The sequence below is a fragment of the Geotrypetes seraphini genome, chromosome 3, assembly GCF_902459505.1.
Source record: "Geotrypetes seraphini chromosome 3, aGeoSer1.1, whole genome shotgun sequence".
NCBI classification, from domain to species: domain Eukaryota; kingdom Metazoa; phylum Chordata; class Amphibia; order Gymnophiona; family Dermophiidae; genus Geotrypetes; species Geotrypetes seraphini.
This window is the reverse complement of record NC_047086.1, coordinates 384,703,125-384,724,515: the sequence shown is the minus strand read 5'-3', so window position 1 is coordinate 384,724,515 and position 21,391 is coordinate 384,703,125.

Genomic DNA, 21,391 nt, shown 5'->3' with positions numbered 1-21,391 from the left:
CATAGGGCTGCACCTCTATTTAAAAATCACAAGGCAAATTTTGTGAATTTATTTCTTAATCATTCCTAGCCTCAATAGTAAATTCTTTGCTATCATATGTGGATGGGTCTTTTCATTACAGGCAGTCCCCAGGTTAAGAAAGAGTTATGTTTTTTAAGCTGTTTTTAAGTCGGATTTATATGTAACTCGGAACTTGTAGATTTTAAGATTCTTGCTGCTTTCCTCTGCTCCCATATGACAAAAGGACCGACCGTCCCTACCAGTGTTCCCTCTAAGTTACACCACGCACAACCACACACTGTTCTTAATGTGGCCATGCATCATTCTTGAATCTGCTGCAGGAAAAGTGTAGGAGCCTATGCCACTGGAAATACTGCTCAGTGAAATCAAATGAAGCTGCAACTGCATTAAGCACGAGTCGTACTTAAGTCGGGTGTCTGTAACTCAGGGACTGCTTGAACTATTTATTATACCCTTAGGAGACCATTCTTTTGAGACTAGCAGCTTGGCAAATCAAGAGCTACCTCAGCAGAGTGTAAGCTCCTGGTAGGTTCTCTGTAACTAGAGATCTGTTCAACAAGAGTGGACCATAGGTTTCTCTGAGTTGGGGACTTTGCTATAAACTGGTATGCTGCCGAAAATTAGAAAGAGTTTGGAGCACGTCGCTTAGAGATCAGGGGGGGGGAAGCAATATACACATTATAACCAACAAATAAAACAACACAAACGCAAATACTGCTCAGATATGATTGGGATAGATGTTCATGATTCTTACAAACTGACACATTGCTCATTGGTGACTGCCTCAAACATAGATTTCCACTACACCTAGCTTTATACTTTGCAAACAAGATCGAGAATATATTTAAGTTACTTGGAAACACTGAAACTCTCGTGAGAATTCACAGGAGCCAGTATCAAAGCAGCTCAGCACCGAGCAGCAGCACCAAATCGCGCTCCTGCATGGGCTGCTCAGCCGAAGAAATTGATCTGCGCAGCTGGTTAGCAGTGGGGAAGGAGCTCGGAAAGCTTGCTCCTGCCCGCTACACCTCCACCAGGGAGCAGCAGAAGTATGAGGATAAGGCAGGGAAGGGGACAGAGCCTGGGAGGGAGGGGGCAGAGTTTGACAGAGGAAGGAAGGAAGGATGCTGGGTGCAGAGTCTGACAGGGGAGGGAGGGAAAGGTGCTGGGTGCAGAGCCTGACAAGGAAGGGAGGGAAGGGTGCTGGGTGGAGTGCCTGGCAGGAAGGAAGCTGGGAGCAGTGCCTTACAGGAAAGGAGTTGGGTGCAGTGCCTGACAGGGGAGGGAGGGAAGGTGGCTGGGTGCAGAGCTTGATAGGGAAGGGGCTGGGTGCAGAGCCTGATAGGGCAGGGCACTTGAATATTAAGCTGCCCAATTTATATTCAAGCCAACCATTTTTCCTCCTTTTTTGGGGGAAAAGGGGGGTCTCAACATATTCAGATCAACTTATGTTCGAGTATATAAGGTACAATGGTTTCAAGACTTTTTGACTAAAAGATGCTACAGAATGTTAAAAGATAGAACCTTCTCAGACTACTGGTCTCTACCATGCGGTGTATCTCAACGATCTCCTACCTCACCACTATTATACAAAATCTTTATGATCACATAAAATTTGATTGTTCTCAGACCTGCGGAATGGCTCTTTTCATATACAGATGATGGTTTTCTATTAATTCCTGCAAATCTGAAGCAAGCAAACATGGCTACCATACTGTCCAGGGCGTGAACTAAAATGCAAGAATGGTCGGTAAGATACCATCTTAAACTAAACACTGAAAAAAACCAAGCAATTACAGTTTGGGTGACACACACACACCTATTTCCATCTACCATTGATCTGGCAACCAACACTAGCTTCCACATTCAGAAATCCTCAAAAGGTCTGGGAGTCACTTTAGACAGTTTGTTGAGTTTTGAAGACCATGTTGACAATTTAGTCCAGAAATCCTTTCGTACTCTATAGAAGTTAAAGAGGGTCAGATCCTACTTCTTCCAACATTACAGGAAACTAGTACAGTCAACCAGGGCAGGATTAACCAATAGGCCCGGTAGGCACGTGCCTAGGGCCCGAAATGGTCAAGGGGGGGCCCGATGAAGGAGGGCATCAACATTGTTTTTTCCAAACAGCGATAGGCCCCTCCAGCATCGATCGGCAAAGCGGGCCCCCCCCAATCAGCAATGCAGGCCCCCCAACCAGCAATGCGCCCCCCCAAGCGACGGAAAATAAGACAAGCAAGCAACACGGGTAAGAAAGGCAACGGGAACTGTAATTTTGCAAGCGGTGCTGCTTGCCCAAAGCGTCCCTCTGACGGAGCTTCCTATTTCCGCCTGGGCACATGGTGGGGTAGGGCGAGGCAGGGCGCCAAGTGTACTTGTGTGCCTAGGGGCCCTCGATGAATTAATCCTGTCCTGCAGTCAACCATACTGTCTACAGTAGAGGTGTCCAACCTGCGGCCCAGTGTAGTATTTTGTGCGGCCCCGGTCAAGGGCGATGCAGTGTTTTGCTCTGCTGCCCCCAGGTGTTTACCGTCTTATCGGTTCCCTCCTCTGTCTTGCTACAGCGTCTGCATGTTTGTGCAGCTCCAGAAACCTTTTTTTCGACCAATGCGGCCCAGGGAAGCCAAAAGGTTGGACACCCCTGGTCTACAGTATACTAGACTACAGCAATGCACTACTTTCAGGAATTTCCGTGTTTCAAGTTTTCAAGTTTTATTTAATTTCTTTGATTACCTCGCATAGTCCAAATCCAATGCGATTTACACAAGTTCCAAAATTATGTAAAATATTAAAAACCGACAAACATAACATTCATTACCAATACAATAGTACATGTAAGGAGGGAAGCGGTTAACAACAATTAACATAAATACAATTCTAAAAAAACTAAAAGTAGAAATAAAACCAGGGGAGGGTTAGGCCGCAGAAGGTTGGGGCACAAATACCCGCTTAAATTCTGTTAGATCGTCTTCCTGAAACTATTATAGGCTATGACAAATCTATTGGAAAGCGTCCTTGAATAGCCAGCTCTATAGGAGACTTTTAAACTTGCTAAGTGATTTTTCTTCTCTCATATTGAGTGGAAGTGAATTCCAAATTTGTGGAGCTGTGGCGGAAAAGATTATATCTCTCCTAGAATATATAACTTTTAAGGAAGGTACTACTAGCAGGGCTTTGTCTTCAGATCTTAAGGATTTTATGGGGGAGTATGGTATTAGATATCTTTCTAAAAATATGGGACCTTTATTTATAAGTATTTTATGTGTGAGTAAAGCTATTTTGTAAGTGGTTCTGTAGTTTACTGGTAGCCAGTGTTCTTCCTTTAGAAGCGGTGTAACAGGATCAAATTTTTTCTTTTTCTTAATTAGTTTTATAGCAGTGTTTTGAAGAATTTGTGAAACTAATGAAAAAAACTCCAGTTGATACAAAACACAGAAGCAAAACCTTGTATATTACAAATCAAGATCTGACCAGTCACACTGCTGATCCTAGAGCTACACTGGCTACAGATAGAAAAGCGAATGGAATTCAAACTATGCTGCATAAACATTCAAAACACTATATGGCTCCCCAGATTTACTGAACTGTTCGGTGGATCTGCTAATCATCATAACTCTGACCGCTTGATCCTGTCATTCCCACTGTATTAAGGTTACTAGGCACCCGGATTTACTCGGATATGTCCTATTTTGAGAGGACATGTCCGGGCATCCAGATGGCTTTTCAAAACCCAGCACTATTGGTTTTGAAAAGCCACATCAGGAGGGTATCTGCACATGCGCTGATGCAACGTGGTGATGTTGCATGCGTGATTGTGATGTCGTTGAGTCACACCCGTGCATGCACAGATGCCCTCCCAACGTGGTTCCGAGCACGAGAACAGGTTGAGGGGGCTGGAACAGAACGGGGCATGACTTGGGTGGAACAGGGTGTGGCTGGGGGGGGATTGGGCAGACCTGGGGGGCGGAGCCATGGGTCTGGGTTTTACAACACACTTCCCCCTCCCGATTCACGGTTTTAAGACATGCGATTTTGATTATTCACCATTTCCTAAAATTGGAATCATCCCCCCCTCCCACCTCCCTCCTGCCTCCCGGACCTCCCCGGACCTTATCTGGTGGTCTAGCAGTCTTTCGGGGCAGGAGTGATCTTCCTACGCTCCTGCCCCATGCAGATCACTCTTTCAAAATGGCTGCCGTGAGTTCCCGTCGTAGTCTCGAGAGGAAGATGTTCAAAGCCATTTAACAAGCCAGAAACAGCTCCTAGCTGGATAAATGACTTGTTTAGGGCAAACTGGTCATATTCAACAGCAGTTAACTGGTTAGTTCCACTGAAAATGTCCTGGTAGCGCCCAATGCAAAATTGGCTATTTGGGGGGAGGAGGGGCATTCTGGGGACAGAGTCAGCCCTTGGCTGGTTAAGTGCCGACAGCCAGCACTTAACCGGCCAAGGTAACTCCATAAATAGTCAGTCCTATCTTCATGCCATTCACCATAGTTGGTTAAGTCCTGAAAATTGTACTTAACCAGCTGACTCCGCTCCCAGTAAACCTGCCAGAATAGCCGACTGTGTTTTGGTCAGCTCTGTAAAACCTGAGCATCAGAACTTAGATATCTATACAGTATACAGCAGGGGTCTCAAAGTCCCTCCTTGAGGGCCGCAATCCAGTCGGGTTTTCAGGATCTATGTGCATGCACTGCCTTCAATGCATATTCATTGGGGAAATCCTGAAAACCCGACTGGATTGCGGCCCTCAAGGAGGGACTTTGAGATCCCTGGTATACAGTATGATAAATAATAATAATAATAATAATAATAATAGTTTATTTATGTATACCGCCACACCATCAGTTCTTGGCAGTTTACACAATAAATCACAAAGTATTTAAAATACAGAGCCAGATAACAGTGTCTTATAGAAGGAAATAACACAATTCAATAAAACATACTAACCGACAAAGTACGACCCTAACTCATTCAATACAGATTATTTATACTAAAATAGATAAGCTTCTGTAAAATTTATTCCATAAAAATAATAAAAATCCATTTATCAAATTGATATTGATATCTATTAAGTACTGTCAAAGTGACAGTTTTGTACATTCAAAACATGAGTGGCGCTTTTAAGACAAGCACCTAAGGTTTCAGCTGAATATTCATCTTATGTTAGGAGCTTATCAATTTAAGCCTGCCTAGGTTTACCAGATATCTGGATTTAACCAGACATGTCTTCTTTTTAGTGGACTGTCCGTGTGTATGGGCAGTTTTTAGAAAACCCGGAAGTTTGTCCAGGTTTAGGAGCTCGGAGCCAGGTCTAGAGAGCATCTATGCATGTGTGCGATCGATGTCATCACATCAGATCCGTGGATGCTTGGAGGTCCCTCAGACGCAGCCCCGAGTTCAGGGAAGGAAAGGAGGCAGTTCGTGTGGGGGTGGGGAAGGGCAGGGCTGAGGCAGGAGCACGTGTCCTCTTTTTTTCCAGAAGAAATAACCCTAAGCCTGCCATACATTTGCCTAGATTTATGAGCCTTTATGTGATTTATGGGACTCGCGAGAACTGGCGGCAGCCATTCAGGGAGTAGCTAAGAGCCGGGCAGGAGTGCAAAAAGCTCATTCCTGCCCGGTATACTGCTGGGCCGCGAAAACTAAGGCAGCTATTCAGGGAGGGAGGGGCTCAGCGCAGGGTAGGAGCACGGAAAGCTCGCTCCTATCTGATACACTGCTGAACCACCAGGGATTCAAAAAGTCCAAAAAAGTGCATGGAGGGAGGCAGGAGGGAGGTAAAAATATTGTTAGAGTCAGCTGGGATAGGAGATGGGAGGGATCCCTCCAGTCCCGGCCTACCAGGCCATACGGCAGGCTGATGGAGGCCTACAACATGTCCGGGAGGGGGGCGGGTGGGCGATAATCAGAATATAAAACGAGACCCCCATTTTTGGGCCTTTGGTGGGGGGGAAGCAACAACACTGTACTTCCTACGTGCAATATCAGTTCAATGGATCTTTCTCAAGAGAGTGTCATGGTGCTGCATCTGCTGCGTAGTTCTCAACTCATGAACACCTCCTTTCACTAAACTGTAGTTCTGATGCTCCTAGAATTCCTATGAGCGTCAAAGCTATTACCGCCACGGCCAGCGCTTATAACTGCAATAGGGTCGTGAGCGTCGGCACTGTTAACGCCGCTGCCGGTACTCAGAACCGCACTACGGTTTTGTGAAAGGGGGCAATGAATGACTGTGCTTCTCTTCCAAAGCTCCACGCTGATCTTATCAATTTACTGTGCTATGAAAGGTCTCTCCAGAGCAGTGGTCTCAAACTCAAACCCTTTGCAGGGCCACATTTTGGATTTGTAGGTACTTGGAGGGCCACAGAAAAAAATAGTTAATGTCTTATTAAAGAAATGACAATTTTGCATGAGGTAAAACTCTTAATAATTTATAAATCTTTCCTTTTGGCTAAGTCTTAATAATAATATTGTCATTTACAGCTAAAGAGACATATGATCAAGAAACTGTTTTATTTTACTTTTGCAATTATGATAAACAAAGTGAGGGCCTCAAAATAGTACCTGGCGGGCCGCATGTGGTCCCCGGGCCGCGAGTTTGAGACCACTGCTCCAGAGGGATATCTTTATAGAATTAATATTTCCTTCATTAGCATCACTGTCTCTTCAACCAGTGTTTCCACAGTTCATGAAACTTGTCATTAAAAAGCTCGGGGACTGACGTTGAAAGTGATTTAACTAGCTAGAAATGGTTTTGAACAGCAGTTAACCGGTTAGCGACAAACTAGCTTCAGGAAATGGATCCTAAAAGGTAAATCGTGCCTGATGCACATGGAACATAAGGCGCTGTCGGTGTACTCAGAGTACAGTACACAGAGACCATAAAAGCGACTCGTATTAGCTACGCTGCTCTTAGTGAAGCAGCTGCCAGAAGTCTTTTTTTTTATTTAATGATAAATGAGAGAAGCACAAAAGAGCAGAGAGGAGCTGCCAAAACCTGGCAAGCGTGGCAGGCAGGTGTTTTCCCATGGTTCAGCACTAAAAGACGTGCTATAGTTAATGAAGCTGTGAAGACGACAGCACAAAAAAAAAAAACACAAGACGCATCAAGGGAAGAAAGAACTTCAGGTGTAATACCAGGATTTAAAAATAAAAAGTTACTTTTCTTTTTTTTTTGTATTTTTTTTTTTTATGGGTGAGGGGAATAGTCTAGATTGCAAAGATGATCTTATATATATATATAGTGCTATCAGATGTTCGGAGTAGAGAGTGCCCCGAAAGCCCGCTAGACCACCAGGTAAGGCCGGGATGCCGGGAGGAAGGCTAGAGGGAGGCGGGAACATCCGAAACTATGGTGTTTCCCCCCCCCCAAAAAAAAATTGCATATATATGAAACCGCGAGTGTCGGAACTGCGAATGGGGAGGGGGAAGTGTAATGGTAAATGTTCCTTAAGATGCATGTGGTGGGACCGAAGCAGAGCCCAGTGTGAACGCCGACGACGTGTGTGCTCTGTTATAAACTGCCTCCCAGTATGGTGACTGCAGGAAGCTATGTTGACGTGTGAGAATCAAGACCATGAGATTAAATGGCTCTTTCCACTCATGCTTCTTTCTCATCTCCAATCTCCCCTTCCCTTTTGCTCATCTGCACACTCCGACGGGCACACGTTTCTCACACCGCCACACCGTGTTATCCAATCCTGGCGAGAAATTCTATGGGGAGCCCAAACTAAACACTTGCAATTTCCCCAGAATGGCTTCGCATCTCTTTCAGTCATTGCATTTTCCTGTCATTCTGTTATGCTATATTACGTTTAAATTGACAGCATGTTTCGTATTTGTCTTAAATCACCTTAGGGAAAAGAAGAACACCCTGCTACCCACTGCTAATCCTCAGATGTGTCTGATCTTTCCCATACATAAGGTTTCCTGGAGAAAGAGCGAAATCTGATTATTATTAAGCAGACTGTCAGCACGATGGCAAAAAAAAAAAAAAAATGAACTCTTGACTTTGGAAGCCGTCCTCGGCAGAAACAGAAATGGGCAAGGAGTGAATGCGCAATGTGATTCTTTGGTGTCAGGTCAAAAGCGCGCCGGGACAAAGGCGCGAGCAGACAACTGAGCGCAGCGCGGAGGCGCACGCCGAAGAAAAAGACTGTTTTTAGGGGCTATGACGGGGGCGTGGGGGGGAACCCCCCCCACTTTACTTAATACAGATTGCGGCGGCGTTGTGGGAGGTTTGGGGGGTTGTAACCCCTACATTTTACTGAAAACTTAACTTTTTCCCTGTTTTTAGGGAAAAAGTTACGTTTTCACTAAAATGTGGGGGGTTACAACCCCCCAAACCCCCCACAACGCTGCCGCGATATGTATTAAGTAAAGTGGGGAGGGGGCTCCCCAACAAAAACCCCCGTCGCAGCCCCTAAAAAGTCTTTTTCTTCGGCGCGCACCTCCGTCTTGCGCTCAGTTGTCAGCGCGCGCCTTTGTCTTCCGCGTTACTGTCTATGAACCGATTCTTTTAACAGGACATCTTGGAAGAAAAAGAGCGTGAGGTGGTGTCTGTTTTATAAAGACAACATAATGATTTTTTAAAAAAACTATTACTACTAATCATTTCTAGAGTGCTGTACACTTCTGGTAGATTCTATTAAAGAGACATAAAGTTAGGGTTACCAGATGTCCAGATAATGTGGCCTCCAAAACTGAACACAGTACTCCAGATGGGTTCATAGACAACGGCGCGAAAGACAAAAGCGCGCGCCAACAATTGAGCGCAGCGCGCGCCGCCGCACCGCTCTAAATTACAGTTTTTAGGTGCTCCGATGGGGGGTTTTGTTGGGGATGTCTTAATAGACATCGCGCCGGCGTTATGGGGGGTTTGGGGGGTTGTAACCCTCCACATTTTACTGTAAACTGAACTTTTTCCCTAAAAACAGGGAAAAAGTGAAGTTTTCAGTAAAACGTGGGGGGTTACAACCCCCCACACCCTCCACAACACCCCCACAGCGCGGCGCGATGTCTATTAAGTAAAGTGGGGGGGTTCCCCCCACGCCCCCCCCCCGTCGGAGCACTAAAAACAGTAATTTAGAGCAGCGTGGCGGTGCGCGCTGCGCTCAATTGTCTGGGCGCGCCTTTGTCCCGGCGCACTTTTGACCTGACACCCTCCAGATGAGGTCTCACCATGGACCTGTACAACTGCGTTATAACTTCAGGCTTTTGGCTGACAAAACGTCTTCGGATGCAACTCAGCATTTGTCTAGCCTTGGCTGAAGCTCTCTCCACTTGATTGGCAGTTTTCATATCTTCACTAATGATTACACCCAGGACCTGCTCTGCAACAGTTCTTGTTAAGTTTTCACCATTCAGGGTGTATGTTCTCCTTTTGAGGACATGTCCGGGGGTCTGGACGGCTTTTCAAAACCCTGAGTAAGTCACTTAATCCCCCCCACACACACACACTTATTGCCCCAGGTACAATAGATAGATTGTGAGCCTGCTGGAACAGTCAGGGAAAAATGCTTGAGTACCTGAATAAATTCATGTGAACCCTGGAAGAACAGTATAGAAAACTGAATAAATATACTGTATGTGATGTGGAGCCATGAAACTTACAAGTTATTCCACATTTTTCATTTCAATGAGGCAAATGCATCTAGTAAATGGGCACAAGTATAGGGAAACCAAGCCATTGTGACATCACTGATGAGGCTGGCTCTTAGGCATTGGTGGAATGAGGCATTATGACATCACAATACGAGGGGCTGATGAAAAGTTCTCAGGCCAACAAAGAAGAGAATAGGGAGAGTGTCACAGTGGTTAGAGCTACAGCTTCAGCACCCTGAGGTTGTGGTTTCAAACTTATGCTGCTCCCTGTGACCCTGTGCAAGTCATTTAATCCCCCATTGCCCCAGGTACATTAGATAGATTGTGAGCCCACCAGGACAGACAGGGGAAACTGTTTCAGTACCTGAATAAATTCATTTAAACTATTCTGAGCTCCCTTGAGAGAATGGTATAGAAAATTGAACAAATAAATAGGTTAATTTTTGGAGCACCAGCAATTTGTATAAAGTTAGCATAAGCCCCCTCAATTCCACCTATTTTAACCAGTGGTAAGACTATTTCGATTAGAGAATGACACGGTGACAAAATTCATCACCGTCCCCGTCCCCGCGGATAACCGCGGGAAATAATCCCATGTCATTTTCTAGTATCTATTTCAACCTCAGTCCTTCTAGACCAGCATTCTTCAAAGCAAAGCTTGCGGGTCAGTGGTTGTGGCCAGTCATACTCTGATTCTTATGGGAGCCAAGGATAATGATGTGATTGGCTCTTAGGCACTGGTGGAATGAGGCATTATGACATCACAATATCTGCTCTGGATACCAGAGACTGTCATTCTGTAGTGTCTGTTTCAACCTCAGTCCTTCTACACCAGCATTCTTCAAAGCAAAGCTTGCGGGTCAGTGATTGTGCCCAATTATACTCTGATTCTTTCCTCTCTCCTTAAAGAATGACATGAAGATGGTTTCCCGCGGTTATCCGCGGGGACGGGAACGGTGATGAATTTTGTCATCGTGTCATTCTCTAATTTCGATCTCTTAGTAGATGTGTAGCCACTTCATCTTACAAGCTATCCAAGTGGTCAATATTCTCAATGAAGAAAGGTAAATAGTGGGGTTCCCCAGGGGTCTGTGCTGGGACCACTGCTTTTTAACATATATATCAATGATCTAAAGATAGGATTAACTAGTGAGATAATTAAATTTGCTGGTGACACAAAGTTGTTAAATCACAAGACGATTGTGAAAAAATTGCAATAGAACCTTGTGAGACTGGAAGACGGGGCATCAAAATGGCAGATCACGTTTAATGTGTGCAAGTGCAAAATGATGCATGTGGGAATGAGGAATCTGAAATCTAGCTAGTGATGCCGGGTTCTGTGTTCGGAGTCACTGCCCAGGAAAAGGATCTAGGTGTCATTATTGAGAATACATTGAAACCCTTGGCTCAATGTACAGGCGGAAGCTGAGAAAGCAAATAGAACGTTAAGAATTATCAGGAAAGGAATGGAAAACAAAGATGAAAATGTTATAATGCATTTGTGTCGCTCTATGGTACGACCGCACCGTGAATACTGTGTGCAGTTCTGGTTGCCGTTTCTCAAAAAAGATATAGCGAGATTAGAAAAAGTAGAAACATAGAAGATGACGGCAGAAAAGGGCTACAGCCCATCAAGTCTGCCCACTCTGCTTACCCACCCCCTGTCTATGCCCTAATGACCCAATTTCCTTATCTTGACCCTCGTAGGGATCCCACATGGGTATCCCATCTATTCTTAAAGTCTGGCTCGTTGTCTGCCTCGATCACCTGCACTGGAAGCTTGTTCTAATGATCAACCACTCTCTCTGTGAAGAAATACTTTCTGGTGTCGCCATGAAATTTTCCCCCCCTGAGTTTGAGCGGGTGCCCTCTTGTGGCCGAGGGTCCCTTGAGAAAGAAAATATCATCTTCCACTTCGACACGTCCCGTGAGGTACTTAAATGTTTTGATCATACAGAGACAAAAATGATAAAAAGGTTTGGGTCGACTTCCCTATGAGGAGAGGCTAAAGCAGCTAGGGTTCTTCAGCTTGGAGAAGAGAAGGCTAGGGGGGATATGATAGAGATCTATAAAATACGGAATGGAGTGGAAAGGGTAGATGTGACTCGCTTGTTCACCCTTTCCAAAATACTAGGGCTAGGAGACATGCGATGAAGCTACTAAGTAGGAGATTTAAAACAAACCGGAGAAAATATTTCATCACTCAATGGACTTTGTGGCCAGAAAATGTGGTGAAATCAGTTAGCTTAGTGGGGTTTAAAAAAGGTTTGGATAATTTCCTAAAAAAAGAAGTTCATAAGCCATTATTAGGATGTATTTGGGGAAATCCACTGCTTATTCCTAGGATAAGCAGAATAAAATCTGTTTTACTACTTGGGATCTAGGTAGGTACTTGGGACCTGGTTTGGCCACTGTTAGAAACAGGATACTGGGCTTGATGGACCTTTGGTCTGTCCCTGGCAATTCTTCTTACGTTCTTGTGGTCGAACTACTGTTACCCCTTTCCCCAACTAGTGACTACTAGTGCTGCCTGATTAAGGGGGGAAAAAAAAAATTTCGATTCGATTCGGTTCACCCTGTTGAATTGACTTTTCGATTCGATTTCAATGACACATCTTTGCAAGTTTAAACGTTTTATTTAACCAAGGCAAGATCATGTCAAAAATAGGAACATCCAACCTATAACCTAGCTTTAAAATTAGTTAGAAACATGGGGTGGTGCTAGCGGGGAAGAGGGCCAGAGAGGAGAGGCGCCGATGCTGGCTGATTGCCTACAGGACGCGCCTCGGTATGTGTCGAGTTAGGATAAAAACTTTGTACTGTAACTATGGCAACTTGTAACTGCTTAACTATATATTGTGTATGTCGACCCGTAACCCGTCCTGGGCTCTTTGGGGAGGACGGGTTAGAAAACAAATTAAATAAATATATAGGGATCCTTTTACTAAGGTGCGCTAGCGTTTATAGCATGCGCTACATTGCCGCGTGCGCTAATCCCGCACTACGCGCCAAAAACTAATGCCAGCTCAATGGTGGTGTTAGCTTCTAACGCGTGGCAATTTAGCACACGCTAAGCACGTGGTAAAACCGCCAGCGCAGCTTAGCCAAAGGAGCCCATAGTGTACCTGAATCTATAAGAAACCTGCAATCCTGAAGGCTACTGAGGCGTAGCAAGGGGGAGCAGGGGGGATGGTCCACCCTGGGCGCAGTCTTGGCACCCATCTTCCTCTCTGTACCCCCCCCCCTCCCACCAACACGCATCCCTTCCCTCCCCTCGTTCCTCTTTCATTTTCTCTGCATGAGCAACATTACAAACTCGCTGCCCGCTTTGGTGTCGCCTCTCTCTGACATCACTTCCGGGGGCCCTGCACCTAGGAAGTGACATCGGAAGGACAGCCGACGCAACGTGGCCAGCAAGTTCATGATGTTGCTCCCACCTGGAAAATTAAACAAGTACGGGGCAAAGTAAGGGAGCATGCGCCTGGTAGGGGGCTGGGAAGGAGTGGGAGTGGGGGGAGGGGTGCCACCGCCTCAGGCATTTCTCACTCTTGCTACGCCGCTAGGTAAACTTTCAGGTATATTAGGTATGTTTCTGTGTCTGAGCACCTCCTCAATGCTGTTGCCTGAGTGTCCCGGGGGTCCAAAGCATTTACTTTGTAAAAATTAGAGCGTTTAAAGTAGGCCGGTCAGCTACATAACATAAGAACATAAGCAATGCCTCCGCTGGGTCAGACCTGAGGTCCATCGTGCCCAGCAATCAGCTCACGTGGCGGCCCAACAAGTTCAGGACCTGCGCAGTAATCCTCTATCTATACCCTTCTATCCCCTTTTCCAGCAGGAAATTGTCCAATCCTTTCTTAAACCCCAGTACCGTACTCTGCCCTATTACGTCCTCTGGAAGCGCATTCCAGGTGTCCACCACACGTTGGGTAAAGAAGAACTTCCTAGCATTTGTTTTGAATACTTCAGCTAGGAATAATGGACTAGACTCCAGTTCTATTTTGCTGCTTTTCGGAACTGGGGGCCATGATTAAGAGGGACGGCCGAAGGCGTTCGTATTGTGCCGCTGGAGATGAAATTCGTGGACCGGTGCAAGACGAACCAAAGCGAAAGCATTTGCCAAGAATGTTTTCATTAATCAAGAACGAAAGTCGGAGGTTCGAAGACAATCAGATTCCGTCGTCGTTTTAAATTAATTTTTAAAAAATCACAAACAGCTGAAAGAGGATTTGAACCCAGATTCCCTGAGCCTTAGCCCACTGCTGTAACCGTTAGGCTACCCCTTGACACTGCAAGGATGTCTATGTGGCCATTTTCTAACATGGATGCTCTTCCACTGCCCAAAGACCTCCATGCTCCTTCTTTTGCCCCATTTATAATTTGGATCATTCAGTTTCTCAAATGAATGTTCGTGCTGGACAATTTTGGAGGTCGCATTACTACAAAGATGTGCTGAGACTTGAGTCAGTCCAGCGAATGGCCATCCGGATGGTTTCGGGACTCAAGGATCTCCCGTATGAGGAACGGCTGAAACAATTGCAGCTATACTCACTAGAGGAACACAGAGAGAGGGGAGACATGATCGAGACGTTCAAATATCTCACGGGCCGTATCGAGGTGGAAGAGGGTATCTTCTTTTTCAAAGGCCCCATGGCAACAAGAGGGCATCCGTGGAAAATCAGGGGCGGAAAACTACACGGTGACACCAGGAAATACTTCTTCACCGAAAGGGTGGTTCATCGCTGGAATAATCTTCCACCACAGGTAATTAAGGCCAGCAGCGTGCCCGATTTTAAGACAAAATGGGATCGTCACGTGGAATCTCTTCACAGAGAAAGGTAGGGGAGGGTTATTGGGGTGGGCAGACTTGATGGGCCGTGGCCCTTATCTGCCGTCAGTTTCTATGTTTCTATGTTTACTCTTGAGAGAAATTAAGATAATTGATGATTCTAAAAAGAGTTTGAAGACTATTTTATTCGAGGGAGCCTTTGGGTCAAGGTGTCAAATGCCTTGTTCGAACTGAGGTGACGAGATTTGAAATATGGTGAATGGTGCTATATGTTAATTTAATGTCATGTGTTACTGCTGTTTTTAACCTTTGTGTTTGTTTGATTGTAATCCACAGTGAATGGTAAATAATGCGGAATAGAAATTTTAAAAGAAATACAGTACATTTCTCATGGGGTTTTTTCTTTAGAACCAACTATATGTCGGCACATCCTGCACTGAAATACATGAGAAGTGGATGCAAGCAGCATCTTACTTGCGGTTCACCACATATTAGCTTCTCCACATATAGGACCCTCAGGGACCCCTGAAGAAGACTCTTTGTCGAAACGCAGACCGTGTTGGGTCCTGCATCTCTAGTGGACTAGGTCCTTTAAGGTTTTCATGTGGATTATTTTACTTTTATGTGGATGATTTTCTTTTATGTGGATGATTTATTGTACCTTTGGAACTTTTACATTTTTCAAATAAAGTCCATTTAAGGAACATTGTCATTCCACAGAGTTTCTTTTGATTTATACTGAGTTGGAGGTCCATATTCTGAGCTGGACAACATTTCTAAACTGCTATTCCACATATCAGGAATTTCCCAAAACTATTCTTAACTGATCCAGAATAGAGCAGCTTGTTTGAAAGCCTGTAAGAAAAGAAAGGATAAAGCGACTACTGTACTTTGTATGCTACACTGGTTGCCTGTGGGGTCTAGAATTCTTTTTTAAAAGTTATTAGGTTTGGTGTTTAAGGGTTTGCATTGGACCAATTTACCCAAAGAATCGTCTGAAGACTTGCACTTCTACAGTAGAGTTCCCTTCCCAGTATTTTCATAATTTGGATTTCCTTTGACTACAGAATAGAGAATGACACAGTGACAGAATTCATCACCACTTCCGGCCCTGCAGATAACCACGAGAAACCATCCCCATGTCATTCATCAAGGAGAGAGGGAAGAATCAGAGTGTAAATGGGCCCAGCACTGACCCTCAAGCCTTGCATTGAAGAATGCTGGTTTAGAAGGACTGAGGTTAAGATAGACACTAAAGAATGTTAGCCTCTGGTATCCAGAGCAGATATTGTGATGTCATAATGCCTCATTCTACCAGTGCCTAAGAGCCAGTCACATCAGTGATGTCACAATGGCTTGACTCCTATACTTGGCTCACATAAGAATCAGAGTATGAATGGGCACAGCCACTGACCCGCAAGCTTTGCTTTGAAGAATGCTGGCGTAGAAGGACTGAGGTCGAAATAGACACTAAAGAATGACAGCCTCTGGTATCCAGAGCAGATATTGTGATGTCATAATGCCTCATTCCACCAATGCTTATGAGACAACATCATCAGTGTTGTCACAATGGCTTCATTATCCTATACATGGCTCAGAGTATGAGTGGGCACAACCACTGACCCTCAAGCCCTGTTTGAAAAATGCTGGTTGAAGAACTGAGGTTGACTTAAATACTAAAGAGTGAATTTAAGGTGAAGAGAGCACAGGCTCGGGGTGAAACAGCAGTAAAAAAGTGGCCTTAGAGCGCCCTTACGCAGTAGAGGCCATATTCTATAAACGGCGCTGTAAATTAGAAAGCGGTAGGCATCCTACTGCTGCCAAACATAATTGTTTTAACTGGTTTAATCAGCACGGTAAATTGACCACATCATGTAAAACTGTTTAAAAACCCGTTTAAAAAGTAGACGCTGTTATCGCACCTACAGTAGGACGTCCTGCGGTGCCTTATGCCTAAGTGGTATGATAAGGGGCAGAGCGGAACTTAAGCGCCGTTAGGCGCGATCCACTAAAGAACTTAGATGCCTGCAATGTACACCAGCAAAACACTGACCTACTGTACATTGAAGGCGCCTACGTTTTTTCTTAGGCGTTGTTAGCCATGATTCTGTTAGCAGCGCCTAACCATGATTAATGTGGCCAGCAGTCATTTGTGCAGGCGCCGTTTACAAAATCCAGCCCTAGGTCTTTCTCATGCACGAAGGCCCTTTTTACTTCTAGGGTAAAATGGCCAAATTATCTTCTTTTTTTTTTTTTTTTTTTAAATTATTGGCCGCGTGTTAATTTGCCATTAGTGCATAAGCCCCTACTGTTAAGGGCTCATGCGCTATGCACACACTAATCGGGTAGCAGGCAGCAACGGAGCTGCGCTAACCACTCCCCATCCCCCAGACATGTCTCCTGCGCCAAAAAAGAAATTTAACTTTTTTAGCACTTGGGTGGTGCGCGCACACCTCAGAATTACTGCGGGATGCCTCAGTGGGCCCCGTGATAGGCCTTTTTTTTTTTTGCTCCCACGGTGTTGTGAAACGGCCCACTTCTACAAGTGCAATTCCTACTCTTTGGAACAAACTTCCAATGACACTGAAGAACTCAGATTGGAGCTTTTCAAATCAAACTGAAAATGACTTATTAAAAAGAATGTTTTATGCGAATAATGTGAGGGGGGAAGGGGGCTGCATCAACTGGAGTTGGTTTCTTGATTGTATTTTTGTTTTAGAAGGTGAAAATTCAAGGTCTCTAAAAACTTAAGAACATAAAAATAGCCTTACTGGTTTAGACCAATGGTCTTAGCCCAGTATCCCGTCCAAGCCACAAGTACCTGCACAAACCAAAATAGGAGCAGCATTCCAGAACTGAGACTGTGATGTCATAATGCCTCATTCCACCAATGCCTAAGAGCCAACCTCATCTGTGATGTCACAATGGCTTGATTGTCCTATACTTGGCTCACATAAGATCATAAGAATAGCCTTACTGGATCAGACCAATGGTCCATCTAGCCCAGTATCCTGTCGTCACGGAGGCCAATCCAAGCCACGAGTACCTGGCAAAAAACAAAATAGGAGCAGCATTCCATGCCACCAATCCAGGGCAAGCAGTGGCTTCTCCCATGTCTGTCTCAACTTTTCCAAACTTCAGGAACTTTTCCTCCAGGAACTTTTTTAAAACGGACTACATTAACCGACGAGAACACGTGACTAAATATTATGTAAGTTTGTATTGGTTGAAGTTGAGGGACAGGATATGTTATAAGTTATTGGCAACCGTTTACATGTGCCTACACAATTTGGCCCCCAAACATCTCCTCCAGAGTATCCTGCCACGTGCTCTGCCTCGATTGCTTCAGTCCGCAGAACATTATAATCTGCAAATCCCATCCGTAAGAGACCTGAGGTTAACTTCATCCAGAGACAGTATTTTCCATTGTATTGGGCCCAGGGAATGGAATAATCTCCCTAAATATATTCGCCAATAGCAGAACATGCAGAATTTTAAGAGACTGCTCAAAAGGCATTTGTTTTGTCAGATGAAATACAGGGTCTGAGATGGAATAATGAGGAAGAGTAGAGACTGATGATATTAAGGTGCTGGTCACTGATGTATTTTACTGTTAGGATTGTTTTTTTCTGTTTGTAGTTGATTCGACTTGTTTTTCATATGTATTTTTATATTTTTTGTATGTAAGTGTGTAACTCGCCCTGGATAAGGATGGGGATTAATAAATAAAACAGAAACAGCTCTTACCACATCCCCTGACAACGCGTTCCAGAGCTTAACTATTCTCTGAGTGAAAAAAATTTCCTCCAATTGGGTTTAAAAGTATTTCCGTGTAACTTCATCGAGTGTCCCCTAGTCTTTGTCATTTTTGACGGAGTGAAAAATTGATCCACTTGTACCCGTTCTACTCTACTCAGGATTTTGTAGCCTTCAATCCTATCTCCCCTCAGCCGTCTCTTTTCCAAGCTGAAGAGCCCTAACCGTTTTAGTCTTTCCTCAAACGAGAGGAGTTCCATCCCCTTTACCATCTTAGTCGCTCTTCTTTGAACCTTTTCTAGTGCTGCTAAATTACGTATGAGGTATAAATGTTTTGGCTTCCCATGTATAAATAAGATTTCTAAAAAAATTGTTTGTGAAAAAAAATACAGTGTCTTTTCTTTACATCATATTTCCTAAAGCACTCAGCATTTAAACGATTTGCCTGTCAGAATTAGTTTCTTAGGCTTCAAACATTCTGAGCTGAGAGACAGGAAGAAGCCTCAGGTGCAGAGGGAAGGGGAAACAGATTTACATGGTGCGAGATTTACTTTATATAACCCGTCAATCTCACTCCTTATTTCATCCCATCAGCAAGTTCAGATGATAACTGGGCAGCCTGTGTGACTAAAGCCGCTGGGTTTGGCTTTGCTCCGGCAGCTGAGGTTGCAGGGCTGTAGGATTGAATGTCTTTGTTTTCTGTTCTTATAACTATGGAAAATCCTTTACAAGCATGCTTCCTTCAAACATCCAGCATCCAGCAAATCTAACCTGAAGCATGACCAGTGACCTGCATTCTGCCTTCTAAATATGGCAGTGCTCCAGTGGCTGATGTTTGTCAAGACCAACTCTTTTTCCTAATTTAACATGTCTAATTTCTCCATGTGTGCTGATACATAACAGCGTGTCTGCAAACTTACGACAGATTTAGCCAACTCCAAAATTTAGTTTTTACATTGGCAATTCTTATCTAAGTTACGCAGGGCTTGGATTGATTTTGGCTAATTCTAAAATCTGTTTCTAATCCTGTTATAGTAATATGACATAATTTTAAATCTGCCATCCACCTGGTCACAAGGTCTTCCTCTTTGGGATGGGGGCGTCCTACGTTCTGGGCTCCTTTTACGAAGCCGCGCTAGCGGGTTTAACGCACGTGACTTTTCATCATGCGCTAACCCCCCCCCCCTCTCCCCGCTCGCCGAAAAACTGCTCAAGAGGAGGTGGTAGCGGCTAGCGCATCTGGCGGTTTTAGCACGCACTATTACGCGCGTTAAACTACTAACGCGCCTTCGAAAAAGGAGCCCTATCTGTGGAAATGTTGACGTTTTGTCTGTTTACTCTCACTGAAAAATTCAACACCAATGGGAGAGTAAAATGTCTCCCACTTTTTCTTTGCAAATATGTGTTTCAAAATGTTTGAGCTTTGCCTAAGGAGGGACCAATGAACTTGAAGGACAGCCCCAAAATATGCTCTTTTTCCAGATTAATGTCATTAAGTGCCAAATCTTTGCGTAAGAGTTCACACCGTGGGGATAATTCTCTATAGCTCGCCTCATGTTGGATGCTGGAATGATGCGTGCTGGCCATGAATTTTAGATCGGCAATTGCCATTATAAAATACAAGTGTAAGTCCGCAGTTACACACCTAACTTTACATGTACACACTTACACTAGCTAAATGGCTGGGACAAATGCATGTATCTAAGTGTAAGCAGATAGGGGCTGGTTCTACAAGGGGCACTTGCCATGGTAGGTGCTTACCTGCCGCTTGTCAATCACCAACGGGCACTGCTTCCAGAATCGTGGCTTCATGGGACCCTAGGCACCAGAAATGTAGGCTAGGATTTCACAGACCTACATTTTCGGCATCTAGGGTCACGGCAGAATCGCGGCCAGCAGCTCATAGTAAGGCGTGACATGGTCGGTTTTCCTTGGTGCAAAGATAAGGCACGCAGCTGTGTGCTGTATCGTTTGGAGTCGTTTGGGGTGTTTCTGGGGGCATGAAAGATAGATGAGGTTGCAGTAGTCTAGCATGCTGAGAATCAAGGCTTGGCATAGGATTTGGAAGGAAATGGCATCAAAGTAAGAATGGATGGATCACAGTTTTCAGAGTGCTGCAAAGCCTTTGCAAACTATAGCAGCTACTTTGGTTTCCATGGTGATCTTCCGATTTAGCGTCACTCCCAGGATTTTAATAATAATAATAATTTTATTCTTATATACCACCATATCGAAAAAGTTCTAGGCGGTTCACAACAAGGTGAGCTAATACATGGGATACAGATAAAATACAAATTACAATAATGGACTTAAAGACAGAAAGCATCTATAATAATAAAATGCTAAGTGCGCATGCGCACTCCTACCTGCGTGATCTGTGATCCGTATGTTCGTGGCAGGCAGGAGTGTTCATTCACACTACTGGCAGAGCAATTGTAAAGCGCAGACCTCCCTGCTCTCCTGCTCCTCCAGGCATCGAGCAGCAGTCCTCCATCCAGTCCACCGAAGTGGATCTTCTTCTGCCCTCCTCTTCTAAAAAGCCTACTGAGGATAGTGGCCGGCAGTAACGAACCTCGCAGGCCGCTCTGCACCTCAGTAGACAGACAGAAAGCGGCCAAGCAGAGAGAAAGAGAAAGAAAGACAGACACACACATATATTCTAGAGCACCCGTTAATGTAAAGGGCTCAAATCGTGCACTCAGCACTGGTTGCTCTACCCCAAGGTCTGACGCGATACAAAAACGACACTCAGGCATTTATCAACTTAGTGTGGAATTTATTAGGCCGCAGCCATAACAGCGAGATTACATTAACTTATCAGCAACTGAACAGAATAACAATTATGCATGTTGATGAACTGTACACTGCACTGAACATGTGAACATAACATAACAACAGCCGCACAGCATATGCCTCTCTCTCCCCGCACAATGTAGGGGGCCGTACAAGCTTCCCCGGCTCGCCGGACCCGTCCCGTTCAAGGAGGTGTCCTCTCATCAGAGGTACGTTGCAGTGAAGCTCGTGGCCTGGCCTCCCTGCCGTCCAAGCAAGGTGACGTGCCCCATTTCTTAACACTGCCCAGATGTATGCCTTTTAGACATATGCTGTGCTTACCTTCCACTACCCGTGACTAGCGAAACCTCGCTTAGCGCGGGTTCCCCCCAAGTGTTATGGCTGCGGCCCAGGACATATCAACAGCGCTTCTATGCCATCCTG